Source organism: Furipterus horrens, unplaced genomic scaffold, assembly GCF_987537825.1.
Source record: "Furipterus horrens unplaced genomic scaffold, mFurHor1.1.pri manual_scaffold_9, whole genome shotgun sequence".
Lineage (NCBI taxonomy): Eukaryota > Metazoa > Chordata > Mammalia > Chiroptera > Furipteridae > Furipterus > Furipterus horrens.
This window is the reverse complement of record NW_028327179.1, coordinates 60,479,303-60,496,050: the sequence shown is the minus strand read 5'-3', so window position 1 is coordinate 60,496,050 and position 16,748 is coordinate 60,479,303.

The window sequence follows — 16,748 nt, the reverse complement described above, 5'->3', positions numbered from 1 at the left end:
TCTTTGGAGGAATTACTTTTCAAATGCATGAATTAAGTAGTCTTTTGACTCCTCTCCATATTCATACTCAGGACACACATATACAGAATAACAGTAATTATCAGCCATGCTAATACTAGGTAGCCACAATGACACAAACCACTAAAATGGATATTTAGAAAAAAAACTTTAGAAAATATCTTTTAAAACATGTGTCTCATAATAATGACTTCATCTTGAGTAGTACCTGAAGTAGACCGACCTTGTGTTTTTCTAGTATCCAAAAATATATAAATTCAGCACATTCAAAACCTCAAATGACTCCTTCCAGGTTGTTGAAACCCTCATCAGTGAAAAAACATTCATATTTTGGTTAAGGATGAGCCTACAAATTCTGCTGATTTTCTTCTACATTTAAGATCCTAAGTTATAATTGGATGGACATTAAGGTGACTAATACAAATCCTGCAGTCCTCAAGAAACTTAAAATAGAGTTGAGTAAACTCAGCCTAAATAAACATAGTAACAAAGACATTTTATGCTACCTTCCTAAATGGGTTGGGGTGATAGAAAGGCAGGTAAGACACTACCACAAAAGTTCTGAAAGAGGCAGTTATTATCTAAACCAACCAATTCTATCCACCTCAGGCTTTATAATTATATGTTTTTTTGCACCCTCTCTCATGCCAGAATTTCCAAAAGATCATAGAAATACTCCACTGTGGACAAGGTCATCATTTGCCGTCACTCACTGTACTTACAGGCTTCCCTAAACAAGGAACTGGAGGACTAGAATGTGATGTAGGCCTGTCTAGAGAATGCTGTTCTTTCTCTGACCTGACTGAATACCTCACAGTCCTCAGCACCCCTTTTTCTTCCCTCAACATCTCCACATACAAGAAATGTCCTATTAAGTCCTTATAGAAGTTTAAAATCATTTTCTTGCATTTGTATTTATTCAGGTTCTCTTTTTCTGATTTCCAGTCTTCTCTTTATCCTGTTTATTCTCAATCTGTTCTGGACACTTGAAATGTATTTTTTTTAGTCCCTCAGAATCTCACCCTTCTACTACTGCTATGCTTTATGTGGTTCCTTTTTCTGGAACTTTGACCCTGTCTTCATTATTTGACATTTCTTCACATGGAATTTTATCAGCCATTATCAGGGCATGGTTCCATTTGTCTTTTCTCATCATTCTAAATTTTTCGCTGGTCTTTTCTTCTGTATGGACCTAATTTTGACTTTCATCGCCTTATTGCAAATAACTTTTGTTGGGCAAAAGATACAGAGGGAATAAATTTATACATGCCCTTAGTCCTCTTACCAATCACCTTCCATGTTTATCTTTATATTTAGAACAAGTCAAGAGAAAATTAACCTTCTCCAAAAGCAAAAGCATGCCCTATATTTTCATTTTTAAATGTAAAGATTTCTCCTTAAATGTTCCTGCTATCCTCAGGCATCATTCTTCCTGATAACAAAATTTAAAGGAGTGTCTACATGAGATACCATTTTTAGAAAATTCACCAGCATCTGCATTTTTTTCCTCTTAAATATTTTATTATGATCATTTTCAGTAATTTAGTCATGTTTTGCAAGTGGCCCTAATTTGCAACAAAGTATTTTTTCAAATCAGTAAAGGTCAAATACTTTCTGTCCTTTTTTGATTCAGTAAAACCCTGATACCTCCTCTAACCTCTTAGTAGCATTCAACAAAGTTGAATATTGGTCGTGCTTCTTTAACACCGCACTTACCTATTCATCCTTCTAACTCCCAACCACTCCTCTTAATCTATTGCTTGTTTCTTCTTATTTACCTGATTTAAGTGATGGAGTCATTTGGGCTTAGGTCTAAACCCCATTTTCTATGCACATTTTCTCCTTTAATGTTTTCATTTTGTGCCATAGCTTTAAACATCATTTATATGCTTATGTCTGTCAAATTAATGTGTAAATATCTCCTTTTGATGCAATATAAAAGCTTATTTTCATATTAAAATTTTTAAAGATAATTGATTGTTTAAAGTAAAGTGACTGACAATAAATTGTGATGTTTATAACACATGTAAAAGCAAAACATAAAACAAAGGCAAGGAGTACTGAAACGGAAGTATATTGTAAAGTCTCTTATACTGTTTTTAAAAAGCCATAATATTACTTGAGTACTGTGCTAATTTGAAGATGTATGCCATAACCTCTAAAGCAACCACTAATAATAAAGCTATAGTTGATAAGTCTACAGAGAAGATAAAATGTAATCAGAAAACTTCTCAATAAATCCAAGAGAAAGAACAAAGAGAGGAAATGGTACAAATATATAAAAGCAATCTCAAGATTGTCTATTTAAACCCAACCACCTCATTAATCACATCAGTCTATACACTCTAGTAAAAAGATTCTCATGTTGGGCAAAAAAGAGATGTTCAACATCATTTGTCATTATAAAAATGTAAATTGAAACTACAATGAAATTCTATACACCTACTGGAATGGCTAAAATTAAAAAGCCTGATCTTACCAAGTTATGAGTATGTGGAATAATTAGAGCCCTCATGTACTAGTGGTGGGAGTATAAAATGGTACACACACTTTGATAAAAATTAAATTACACTTACCTATCAGTAATAATGAACATAAAAGAATGAGAACAATACTTTAGAAATTTAAGGTTTTCTCCAGTTAGAAGCCTTTTTCTAAGCAGACAGATACTGCAACTATTTCTTCAAAATCTTTGCTGCTGTCTTTTATCAAATACACCTCTGTTAATCAATAATCATTAACAATAATTTATTAAGCACTTACTCTCTGACACTGTGCTAGATATTTAGGATATGAAAGTAATTAAAAGTCTCAATCTCAATAAGTTCTATGTGGAGGGATATAGATGCACACATAAACTAATTAAATCAAAGCTTTTTTATTTTTTTTCTCCTTCTTGAAGATGGTGGATGAGATAGGAGAGGCTATCCTTGCTTGCCCCTGAGACTGGTTTATAGTTTCAGCTAAATGCGGACAGAGCATCTCAGTTAACATCTGCATATTGACAGGAGTTGAACCTTGGTGCTGCTGGTGGCAGATGAGGCCGACTCTGAGAGACATGTCTGGTGAGGTTCTTGGAGGAGAAAGGATAAGATGTGAGTTCTGGCTGGCCTGGCTCCTCAGGAAGCAGCTGGCAGAGCACAATGTTTTATCAATGCCCCTGGGTCTCCCTTGAGAGCAGTCAGAGATAGAGATCCAGGGTGTGCCCTCTGGTAGAGCCAGGAGTTGGCCAGGTGGTGTCTGGTTCTGGGGGGCTGGAAGCCGTATTCTGTTTTGTTTTTGGTGTTTTTTTGTTTTTGTTTTTTAATTTATTGACTGTTTTTTTGTGGATTGGGGAAGAAAAGCTAGGGACGGGGTCAGATCCTTGAGGAGCGCACACACAGGAGACCACTCACAGGGGTGCGCTTGGCCCCCTAACCCACTGTCCCAGCCAAGCACCTGTCCAGCACAGGGAAACACCCTGGGCCACTCACCCACCAGAGCAGGGGAATGCACCAAGCCTGCCCACCGGCCAGCACAGGGGAACATCACCAGCCAGCCCGCCCCCCGCCCAGAACCAGGGAACACCCCTGCATGCCAGTGTGGGGAACACCCCCATTTAACCTGCTGGCACAGAGAAATGCCCCTGACCCACACATCTGCCCACCAGTGAAGGGGAACACCGCCTGACCCTCGTGCTTGTCCACCACCCAGACCCACCTGCCAGAGGGCAGGCAAAAGCACACTAACCATGATCAACCAGGGCTGCATATGAAAGAGGGTAAAGTGAAATAAAGGAGCTTTGGAAAACTTTGGGCACTGGTTCTGGAGAAAGAGCTGGAGGGCAGCAAACCAGATCCCAGGGCAGAGTCAACCCCAGTACTATGGGAGAAATCTCATAAGAAGAATACTCCCCTTCAAGAGGCATGAGCTGGAGGCAGTTGAACAACTGTCTGAAGTGGGCAGAGTGAATCTCAGTCAACTAATTTAAGGGAAGGATGCACCAAAGAGCAACACAACAACAACAAAAATCAAAATACTACTAGAGTCAAAAAAGAGGCATAAAGGGCATCTTAAGAGCATCAAGTTAAGGAGATCAAGGAGTCTGCACCACTAAATCACAAGGATTTCTACCACAGAAGGTCACACCACAAGGCAGAAAACAAAAGCAGATCAATCTAAGAAGCAGAAACAAACAAGAACAAACACCTATAATGCAGATGCAAAGAAACAACATCCCACCAAAAGGAAAGGAGGCATCCACAGAAAGAGGGATAGATGAAAGAAGCAAACAAACTATTAGACATGAAACTGAAAACAATGGTAATGAGAAACCTCACTGAACTCAACAAGCTCAAAGAAAACTACAACAAACTCCAGGGGGAAACTAAAAAGAACACCAGGGAAGCTACAAGGACCTTACTGAGAACTATACCAGCATGAAAAAAAAAACATAGAAACTATCAATAAGAGCCAGGAAGAAATGAAGAATATAATTTCTGAACTGATGAACACAGTAGAAGCAATCAAAAGCAGGCTAAATGACCATATCAGTGAGTTAGAGGACAATATATAAAAAAATTTCCCAGACAAATCTCAACATAAAATAGACTAAAAAAGAATAAAGATGGTTGAAGAGAATTGCAGGACAAAATAAAACACAATAATACCCATATCATAGGAATACCAGAAGGAGAAGAGGAGCTAGGGAGAGAAAACCTGATTGAAAGAGTAATGACAGAAAACTTCCCAAACATGAGGAAAGAAATTGTATCACAAGTACAGGAATCAAGAGGGTCCCAATGAAGATTAACCCAAGAAGGCCCACTACAAGGCATATCATAATTAAAATAGCAACGTTCAAAGACAAAGAGACAATTCTAAAAGCAGTAAGAGAAAAACAGCAAATAACATAAAAAGGAGCTCTGATAAGGCTATCAACTGATTTCTCAACAGAAACACTACAAGACATTTCCAGCCAAGATGGAGGCTTAGACTGACACACTCTGTCTCCCTCCACAACTAAATAGGAATACAACTACCTCAAAACAAAAGATAATCAGAAATTCCAGAAAATAAAACTACATGGAAACCCAAGGTATGAAGTTATAAGCAAACGGTGCTCGTCTGGATAGGTAGGAGGGGTGAAATCAGAATCGGGATGGAAAGGTCAGGCTGTGCTGTCCATGGTAGCAGCGGGGATAGCGGCAGGACTGTGAGAAACACCAGGGGAGCAATCCTGGCTGCAGTTGAGATCTACAAGCTTGCGATTCCAACACTGGGGAAGGCCCCCCATTGCCTTGGTCTGTGATCTGGTCTCTCAGCAGAGAGAAATGGCAAGAATCCATCTTGGACTCCTGCCCCCACACAAAGCACCACAGAGTGGTGAAAAAGGCCGCCAGTCACCAAGTAGTGATAAGTGAATGGGGCTCCACCCCCTACAGCCCACTCAGGAAGCAAAGGTAAACAGTAAACTGTCAAAATGAAGCAGACCATGATTGAAATCCTGAGGATGCAGCTCACCAAGCTGCAGATGAGGGACCTAACTGATGAGCAAATAGAAAATCTTTCTGAGGCTCAGTTCAGAGCTATAGTCATAAGGTGGCTTACAGAATTAACAAAAGATATAGAACAAGATGGGGAAGGAATAAAAGCTAGTCATACTGAAATGAAAGAAAACACATACAAGACAAGTGGTGAGGAAATGAAGACCAGAGATCAAATCAACAAATTGGAACATAGGAAACGAACAAACAGTCAACCAGTGCAGAAAGAGGAAACAAAAAGGGAGGAATACGAGGAGAGGCTCAGAAATCACTGGGACAGCTACAAGTGAATGAACATCCAAATAATAGAATTGCCAGGGGGTGAAGAAGAAGAACTAGAAATTGAAAAATTATGTGGAAAAATAATGAAGCAGAATTTCCCTAACTTGGGGAAGGAAATAGACTTACAGTCCCAGGAATCACAGAGAGTTCCAGAAAAACTGGACCCAGGGAGAACTACCCCAAGACACATTATAATCAAATTGTCAAAAATTAAAGATAAAGAGAGAATCTTAAAAGCAGTAAGAGAGAAGAGAAGAATTATGTACAAAGGGATCCCAATTAGACTATCAGCTGATTTCTCAAAAGATACCCTGCAGGTAAGAAGGGACTGGCAAGAAATATTCAAAGTAATGAAAATAAAAAACCTACAGCCACAAATACTCTATCCAGGGAAGCTGTCATTCAGAATAGAAGGGTAGAGAAAGTGCTTCCAGGACAAAGTAAAACTGAAGGAGTTCATTAGATCCAAACCACTATTATATGAGATGTTAAAGGTACTGGTTTAGAAAAAGGAGGATCAAAATTATGAACATTTAAATGAAAACTGCATCACAACAACAAACAACAGAAGCTAGGGAATTGAAACAAAGACAAACCAAGTAGACAATGAGAGTGGAAAAAGAATTATAGCTATGGGGAACATATTGAAGGGAGGTCAGCAGGGAGGGGGAAGGGGGAAAGGAAGGTAGATGGTACAGGAATTAAGAAGAATAGGAGGGAATAGAGTAGACAGGAAGAGGTTGAGAAGAACTATATGCACAATCAATGGACATGGACTAAAAGGGGGGGACAAATGGCAGGGAGCAGAAGGAAAAGAAATTGGGACAACTGTAACATTATAATCAATAAAATATATTTAAAAAAAAAGAAACACTACAAGCTGGAAGGGATTGGAAAAATGTATTTCAAGCAATAAAAACAAAGGCATACAACCAAGACTACTCTACCCTGCAAGGCTCTCATTCAAAATGGAAGGTGAAATAAGGAGTTTCCCAGACAAAGGAAGATTAAAAGAATACTTCTCCAACAAACCAGCATTGCAAGAGATGCTAAAGGGAATGCTTCAAGAAAAAGAAAAATGAGAGGGCGAAGAGCAGAGGTACAAAAGAAAATGATTAAATACCTGTCAATAATAACCTTAAATGTAAATGGATTAAATGCTCCAATCAAAATATATAGGGTAGTGGAATGGATATGAAAACATGACCCACATATATGCTGTGTACAAGAGACACACCTCAAAACAAAAGATATACACAGACTGAAAGTGAATGGGTGTAAAAAAATATTCGAAACAAATGGAAATGAAAAAAAAGCTTGGGTAGCAATACTTATATCAGACAAAACAACAACAACAAATCTCATAGCAAATACCATAAAAAGAGACAAAGAAGGACATTTCATAACAGTTAAGGGAACAATCCATCAAGAAGATAAAACCCTAGTAAACATATATGCACCCAAAATAAGAGCACCCAAATATATAAGAAAAATCTTGGAAGACTACAAGAAGGATATCAGCAGCAACAGATTCATAGTAGGGGACTTTAACATCCCATTGTAAACAATGAAGAGCTCTTTAAAACAAAGTAACACCAATATATTGAGGCATTAAGCAGCACTCTAGGTCAAATGGATGAGTTGATATATAAAGAACTTTTCACCCCCAAAAAGAAAAATATACATTCTTTTCTAGTGCACATGGAACATTTTCAAAGATAGACCACATGGTAGGACACAAAACAAGTCAACAATTTCAAGAAAATTGAAATTATATCGAGCATCTTCTCAGATCACAATGTCTTGAAACTAGAAGTAAACCTCAAGGAGAAAACTCAAAGACATTCAGACTCATTGAGAATGAATAACATGCTTTTAAATAATGAGTGGATTAAAAATGACATGAAAGAAGAAATCAGGAAGTTTCTGGAAACAAATTATAATGAACACACAACAGCCCAAAACCTATGAAACACAGCAAAAGCGGTCCTGAGAAGAAAGTTCATACCAATAGAGGCATACCTAAAAAGGATAGAAGAATCCCAAATAAAAAAAATCAAACCCTACAGCTACAAGAACAAGAACAACAACAACAAACAAAGTCCAGAGCTAGTAGAAGGAAGAAAATTATCAGGATCAGAGCAGAATTAAATGACATAGAGACTAAAGAAACAATTCAAAGGATCAATAAAATTAGGAACTGGCTCTTTGGAAAGATTAAAAAAAATCGACCAGCCTTTCACCAGGCTCATCAAGAAAAAAAGAGAGAAGACCCGAATAAACAAAATGAGAAACAGAAGAGGAGAAATCACACCAATATCACAGAAATACAAAGGATTTTAAGAATTACTACAAACAACTGCATAGCCAGAAACTTGAAAATCTACATGAAATTGACAAATTTCTAGATAGATATAATCTTCCAAAACTGAATCAAGAAGGAGCAGAAAGCCTGAATCGTCTGATAACAAAGAATGAAATTGAAGCAGTAATACAAAACCACCCGGCACACAAAAGCCCTGGACCGTGTAGCTTCACAGGAGAGTTTTAAAAAACATTTAGTAAAGAACTAATGCTTACCCATCTCAAATGATTCTGAAAACTCCAAGAAGAGGGAAGACTTCCAAACTCTTTCTATGAAGCCAGTATTACCCTAATTCCAAAACTAGGTCAAGACACAACAAAGAAAGAAAACTATAGGCCAATATTACTGATGAACATAGATGCTAAAATCCTCAACATATATTGGTAAACCAGATCTAGCAACACATTAAAAAGATTATATGCCAGATCAAGTGGGATTCATCCAAGCATGGAAGGATGGTTTAATATTTGCAAATCGATACACATAATGCACCACATAAACAAAAATGAAAGATAAAAATCACATGATCATATCCGTAGATGCCGGAAAAAAATTCGATAAAGTACAACACCCATTTATGATGAAAAGTCTCAGCAAAATGGGAATAGAAGGGGATACCTAAACATAATAAAGGCCATATATGAGAAACCTGAAGCCAACATCATACTCAATGGGCAAAAACTGAAAGCATTTCCCTTGAAATCAGGAACAAGACAAAAATGTCCACTCTCTCCACTCCTAGTCAACTTAGTCTTGGAAGTTCTAGCCACAGCAATCAGACAAGAAAAAGAAATAAAAGGCATCCAAATCGGAAAGGAGGAAGTAAAACTGTCATAATTTGCAGACATGATAATGTACATAGAAAACCCTATAGACTCCATGAAAAACTGCTCAACCTAAGAAGTGAATTTGGCAAAATAGCTGGGTACAAAGTCAATATTCAGAAATCGAAGATATTTCTGTACACCAAAAATTAAATATCAGAGATAGAAACTAGAAAAAAATTTCATTTACTATAGCAACAAGAAAAATAAAATACCTAAGACTAAACTTAACCAAGGACGTAAAAGGCCTGTACTCAGAAAACTACATAACACTGAAGAAAGAAATTAAGAAAGATACAAATAAATGGAAGCACATACCATGTTCATGGATGGGAAGAATCAACATCATTAAAATGTTTATACTACCCAAAGTAATTTATAGATTAAATGCAATCCCTACTAAAATACCAATGACATATTTCACAGATCTAGAACAAATACTTCAAAAATTTATATTGAGCCAAAAATGACCCTGAATAGCCTCAGCAATCTTGAGGAAGAAGAACACAGTAGGAGGAATCACAATACCTGATATCAAACTATATTACAAGGACACGGTAATCAAAACAGTATGGTACTGTAATAAGAACAGACATATAGATCAATCGAACAGATTAGAGAGCCCAGAAATAAACTTAGGTTTATATGGTCTACTAATATTTGAGAAAGGGAGAAGAAACATAAAATGAAGTGAAAAGAACCTCTTCAACAAATGGTGTTGGGAGAACTGGACAAGAACATGCCAAAAAAATTAAACTAGGCCACAAACTTACATCATACACCAGAATAAGCTCAAAATTGATAAAAGACTTAAATGTAACCCATGGCACCATAAAAGTCCTAGAGGAAAACATAGGCAGAAAAATTTCAGGTATCCCATGGTGCAACCTTTTCACTGATATATGTCCTAAGGCAAAGGAAATAAAGGAAAGCATAAACAAATGGGACTACATCAAGCTAAAAAGTTTCTGCTCATCAAAAGAAAACATCAGCAAGATTAAAAGAGAAAATATATTTGCCAGTGATACCTCAGACAAAGGACTGATCTCCAAAATATATGAAGAACTTATATGACTTAACACCAAGGCAACAGATAACCCAATTAAAAAATGGGCAAAGGACCTGAAAAAATACTTCTCTAAAAAAGACATGCAGAGGGTCCATAGACATATGAAAGAAGCCTCAACATTACTAGCCATTAGAGAAATGCAAATAAAAAACACAATGAGATACCATCTCACACCAGTCAGAATGTCATCATCAACAAATCAACAAACAATATATGCTGGCAAGGATGCAGAGAAAAGGGAACCCTGGTGCATTGCTGCTGGGAATGCAGACTGGTGTAGCCACTATGGAAAACAGTATGGAATTTCCTCAAAAAAACTAAAAATGGAACTGTCTTTTGAAATAGCAATTCCATTGCTAGGATTATATCCAAAGAATTCTGAAACACCAAATCAAAAGAATCAATGCACCCCTATGTTCATAGCAGCACTATTTACAATAGCCAAGTGCTGGAAACAACCTAAGTGCCCATCTGTAGATGAGTGGATCAAAAAACTGTGGTACATTTACACAATGGAGTACTATGTAGGAGAAAGAAAGAAGGAACTTCTACCATTTGCAACAACATGGATTGAACTAGAGAGAATTACGCTTAGCGAATTAAGCCAGGCAACAAAAGAAAAATACCTTATCCTATCACCTATTACAGGAGACTAATGAACAACAGAAACAAACAAGCAAAATTGAACCAGAGAATACAAAAAGAATGCCAGCCTGTTAAACCAAGCATGCCATGGTCTGAGGACAGTCAACTGACCTGGAGTCTGTAAGATACTTCCCCATGTGGGAAGGCCACCCTCCCTGCCACACCCCCACTCTTATTAGGGATTTATGGACCCAAGAATAGGTAGGATGATGACCATGACAAGCTCCAAGCATCTAGAGGAGCACAAGACCTTCAACCATTGTCCTTTATACGATTATAAAGGATCTTAAGTCTGAGAGAGGGGAATTGTTATTTTTTATTGTCATAAAAATTTATCAATTTGTTTAAAAAAGAAGAATATAGGAATGGGTGAAGCTAAAGAACTTGTATGTATGACCAATGGACATGAACTAAGGGGGTTTTGATTGCTGGGGGAAGAAGGGTACTGGGCAGAGGGGAGCAAAGGGGGAAAAATTGGAACTATTGTAACAACATAATCAATAAAATATACAAAAATTAATTAATTTTAAAAAAGAAGCCAAAGTAAGCAAATTCAGATAAAAAATGTCTACAGACCAATATCTTTCATGAGCATAAAAGCAAAAATCCTCAACAGAATATTAGGAAGTCAAAACCAAAAATGTATAAAAATAACTATACAACACACCGAATGATATTTATCGCTGCTAGGCTAGCCTAGCTCAACATTCAAAAACCAGTTAATTTAATCCATCATATAAAAACAGGCTGAAAAAGAAAAAGCATATGATAATTAAATAGATGTGGAAAAGATATGCGACAAAATCCAGCAACCATTAACAATAAAAACTCCCATCAAAGTTGTAAAAGATGGTAACTTCCTCAACTGAATAAAGAATATTTACAAAAAATATATGATAACATCATATTTAATGGTAAGAATCTATAAATTTTTCCATAACAGGAACAAAGTAATATTTCCCTTCTCACTCTCTTTTTCCACATTGTTATGTATAATTAATACAATGAGACAAGAAGAGGGAATAAAAGCTATAAAGATTGGGAAGGAAGAAATAAAACTGATGAGATGATCATCCATGTAAAAATTTGAAAAGAATTTAAAAAACATGAAAATAGTAAGACATTATAACAAGGTTGTTGTATAGAAGGTTACTATATGTAACAATCAATTGCTTTTCAATATGTCTGTAATGAAAAAATGAAATTTGAATTAATATACAATACAATTCACACTGGCAGTCCCAGAAATAAAATACTAGGTATAAATCTAACAAAATATGTGTGAGATTATATGAGGAAAATCACAAAATTTTGAGGAAAGAAATTTTAAAAAAAGAATTAAATAAATGAAGAGTTATTCCATGTTTACAGATAGAAATACTCAACATTTTCAAGATATCATTCTTCCCAACATAAGCTATATATTCAAAACAATCCCAATCATAATTCCAGCAAGTTATTTTGTGGACATCAGCAAGCTGATTCCAAAGTTTACAAGAAGAAGGAAAGACACCACAGTATGGAAGGAGAAGAACCAAATTGGAGGACTCATAGTACCTGACTTCAAGACTTAATAAAAAGCTAAAATTATCAAAACAATGTGATATTGGTAAAAGAATATACAAATAGATCAATAAACAGAATAAGAGTCCATAAATCGATGCAAATAAATATAGTCAACTGACTTTGACAAAAGTTCAAAGACAATAAAAAAGAAAAGATAGTTTTCCAGTAACTCATCCTGAAAAAACTAGACATCCACATGCCAAAAAAAAAGAAAGAAAGAGAGGAAAGAAAAAGAAGAAGAAAAAGAAGAAGGAGAAGGAAGAAAAAGAAGAGGAGGAGGAGGAGGAGGGGGAGGGGAGGGGGAGGAGGAGGAGGAGGGGGAGGGGGAGGAGAAGAAGAAGAAAGAAGAAGAAGAAGAAGAAGAAGAAGAAGAAGAAGAAGAAGAAGAAGAAGAAGAAGAAGAAGAAGAAGAAGAGAAAGAAGAAAGAAAGAAAACAATAATTGAGAGAAAGACTTCCAGCCAAGATGGAGGCATAAATACACACACGCTGCATCTCCTCACAACTAAGAAGGACTTTACAATCACTTCAGAACTAAAAAAACAAAAAACAAACAAACATAAAAACCCAGAAAATCCCGAAAATCAAAACTACAGGGAAGTTCAGCAAAGAAATAAAGAAGAAATAATCAGCCAGAAAGGTAGAAGGGTGGAGCCAGGATGAAGAGGAAGAGGAGCAGAGCAGTGACTGTGGGGGTGGTGCTTGGCAGGCAATATGCCTGGCTGCATGACTAGAGGCAGCGGCAGCTGGTGGGAGCACAGTGGGAAGGCACAGCTAGGAGTTCAGCAACTGTAGTCATGGTGAAAGACACAGTCATATGGCTTAAATCCAAGAAGCAATCCCAGCCCCAAATAAGACAGATTCCAGCACCAGACCAAACTGCAGAGCTTGCGGTTACAGTGCCAGTGAAAACAGAGCCGTATTGCTTCTAACTATGTAAGCCAAAGGGGGTTGGGGCGGAGGAAGAAGCTACCAGTCTCAAAAAGGAGGCACCTTGCTTACTATGAGAAGAAGAAGTGCCTGGAAAAGCAGCCGGCAACCAGCACTGTTCCTCTGAGACCCCTCCCTGACATATGGAGCCAAAACGCAGTGAAACAAGCACCAGCACTAATGACTACCTAAGTCTCTGCTCCCTATAATGTAACAGGTGCGACAGCCCTTACCCAAATCACAGAGACAAACACAGAAGTCTATCAAGATGAGGAGACAGAGAAGTATGGCCCAGAAGGGGGGGTGGGGGCGGGAGATCAAGGGCCCAGTGACACAACTAAGCAACGAGCAGATAACACACCTAACAGATGAGGAGATAGAGAACTTAACAGATGCACAGTTTAAGGCATTGGTGATAAAGAGGCCCACAGACTTGACAGAAAAAGTTAAACAAGACAGGGAAAGAATGAAGGCTATTCTGGCTGAAATGAAGGAATATCCACATGAAACAAATGACGAAGGAAAGGAAACCAGGGTTAAAACCAACAAATTGGAACACAAGAAAGAAATAGTCAACCAGTACAGAAGGAGGAAATGAGAATTGAAAATAATGAGGAAAGGCTTAGAAACTTCTGGGATAGCTTTAAACATGCCAACATCTGAATCATAGGGTTGCCAGAAGGTGAAGAGGGAGAGCGAGAAATTGAAAAATTATGCAAAAATATAATTAAGGAAAAGTTCCCTAATTTGGTAAAGGAAATGGACATACAGGTTCAGGAAGCACAGAGAGTCCCAAACAAACTAGACCCAGGGAGGACCACACCGAGACACATAATCAAAATGGAAAACATTAAGGATAAAGAGAGAATCTTAAAAGCAGCAAGAGAGAAGAGGGAAGTTACCTACAAAGGAATACGTACCTATAAGACTATCAGCTGATTTCTCAAAAGAAACTTTTCAGGCAAGAATGGACTGGCAGGAAATATTCCAAGTGATAAAAAGCGAGGAACTACAACCAAGATTACTCTATCCAGTAAAGCTAACATTCAGAATGGAAGGGCAGAGGAAGTCCTTCCCAGACAAGATGAAGCTGAAGGAGTTCATCATCACCAAGCCATTATTACATGAAATGTTAAAAGGTCTTATTTAAGAAAAAGAAGATAAAAACTGAGAACATTAAAGTGAAAATGGTATCACAACTATCAACAACAGAAGCTTGGGAATGGAAACAAAGGCAAACTAAGCAGACAACCAGAGTGGGAATAGGATCATAGGTATGGGGAGCAGGTGGGGGTAGGTCAGCTGGGAAGGGAAAGTGGGGAGAGGGAGGGAAATGATGCAGTAATTAAGAAGCATAGTAGGAGGGTGCAGAATGGACAGGGAAATGTTGACAAGAGCTTTATACATGATCCATGGACATGGACTATGTGGGAGGGGGCTGCTGGAGGAAAGGAGGTTGCTGGGTAGAGGGGAGCAAAAGGAAAAGAAATTTAGATAACTGTAACAGCATTATCAATAAAACATACAAAAATAAATAAAATAGTTGAGATACACACTTACCATCCATCACAAAAATTTACTCAAAATGAATCATAAACCTAACTATAAGGGGCAAAACTATAAAACTTCTAGATGATAAACTGGGGGAAATCTAAATGACCACATCTATAGTGATGATGTTTTAGATAAAACACTGAAGGCACAATCTATTAAGAAAATTGATAAGTTGGGCTTCATTTAAGTTAAAAACATACTCTGTGAAATACAAAGAGAATGAGAAAACAAGCCACAGACTAGAAGGAAATATTTGCCAAAGACACATCTGATGAAAGACTGTTTTCCAAAAATATACCAAAACCTCTTATAGCTTAACAATTTTAAAAAATGAAAATTTAATTAAAATGGGCAAAAGATCTAAACAGACACTTCATCAAAGAAAATAAACACATGGGAAATAAGCAAATGACTGGATGCTAAACATCATATCTCATTAGGGAATTGCAAATTAAAACAATGAGAATCCGTTACACACCTATTGCAATGGCCAAAATCCAAAACATTGAAAATGTGAAATACTTGTAAGGAAAAACAGGAGCTCTCATTCATTGCTAACTGAGAATTCAAAATGGTACAGCCATTTTTGAAGACAGTTTGGCTGTCTCTTACAAAACTAAACATACTCTTACCATGATTTAGCAATCACTCCTTTGTATTTATGTAAATTAGTTGAAAATTTATAACCACATATAACCTAAATATTTATAGCAGCATTACTCATAATTGCCAAAACTTGGAAGTAACCAACTTGTCCCTCAGCAGGTAACTGGGTAAATCAAATGTAGCACATCCAGATAATGAAATATCATTTAGCAATAAAAGAAATTATGCCACCAAACCATGAAAAGACATGGAGAAAATCTAAGTGCATATTGCTAAGTGAAAGAAGCCAATATGAATAGGCTACAGACCGCAGAATTCCAAACTATATGACATCCTGGAAAAGGTAAAACTATGGAGACAGTGAAAGGATCAGTGGTTTTCATGGCTTAGGGAGGGACCAGTGGAAAGGCAGAGCATAGGGGGAATTTAGCACAGTGCAAATACTTTGTAGGACACATGTACACCTTGTACATGTATTTGTTAAAATCCATTGAATGTATGCAACAAAGAGTGAACCCACAAAGGGTGAATGTAAACTAGGGACTTTGGGATAGTACGGATACATCACTTTGGTGTTGATGTTGTTAGTGGGGAAAGCTGTGCATATGTGGGGGATACAAAGTATATTGCAATATGTTTGTTTTGTTCAGTTTGTCTGGGAACCTAAAATTGCTTTTAAAAAATAAAGTTCATTTTTTAAAAAGTTATATGTGATTTACATTGTCAGGAGAAACAGGATTTACACATCCCTCCCCACAGCCCTTGAAGCCTGGAAAGTGCTTACTTGCCCAAATCATAAAGTTTGGAATCAAGGTTGCTGGAGAAAGACACCATGGAAAAAGTAATAACCAAAAGCAGTTAACAAGCTATTATTGGACCATGCACAATTATAAATGACAAAGGAAGTCAAACTGTATGACTTATTGGAACCAATAATCTAACTCAAATACAAGTTATAGTTAAACATTTTAGGATACAATTTAGAAGCAGTGTTTTCCAATTTCGAAATAGTATGATCTAAACTGTAATTGGTAATGATAATAACAATAATATCCCTGACATCTCCTCAGAAATTACTCAGGCCTCAATAGTTTAGTCACTCATTTTTAAAATCCATCTTATCTTTTAAAACATTGTGTAAATTTTTAGTGTACATTTTACTTTTTGGATTTTAAAAGTCTAAATCACTTTAATAAAAAATAAAATATAACATATATAAAAGTCAAATAATATTTTAAACAATTCTTTAGGAAATAAAAGGTTGAATTAATTTAAATAAAATTTTATTTAAAAATTTCTCTGAAGTAACTAATATCAGTCAATTAACTGAATCCAACTATGAATTGAGTCAAAGAGCAGAAAAGG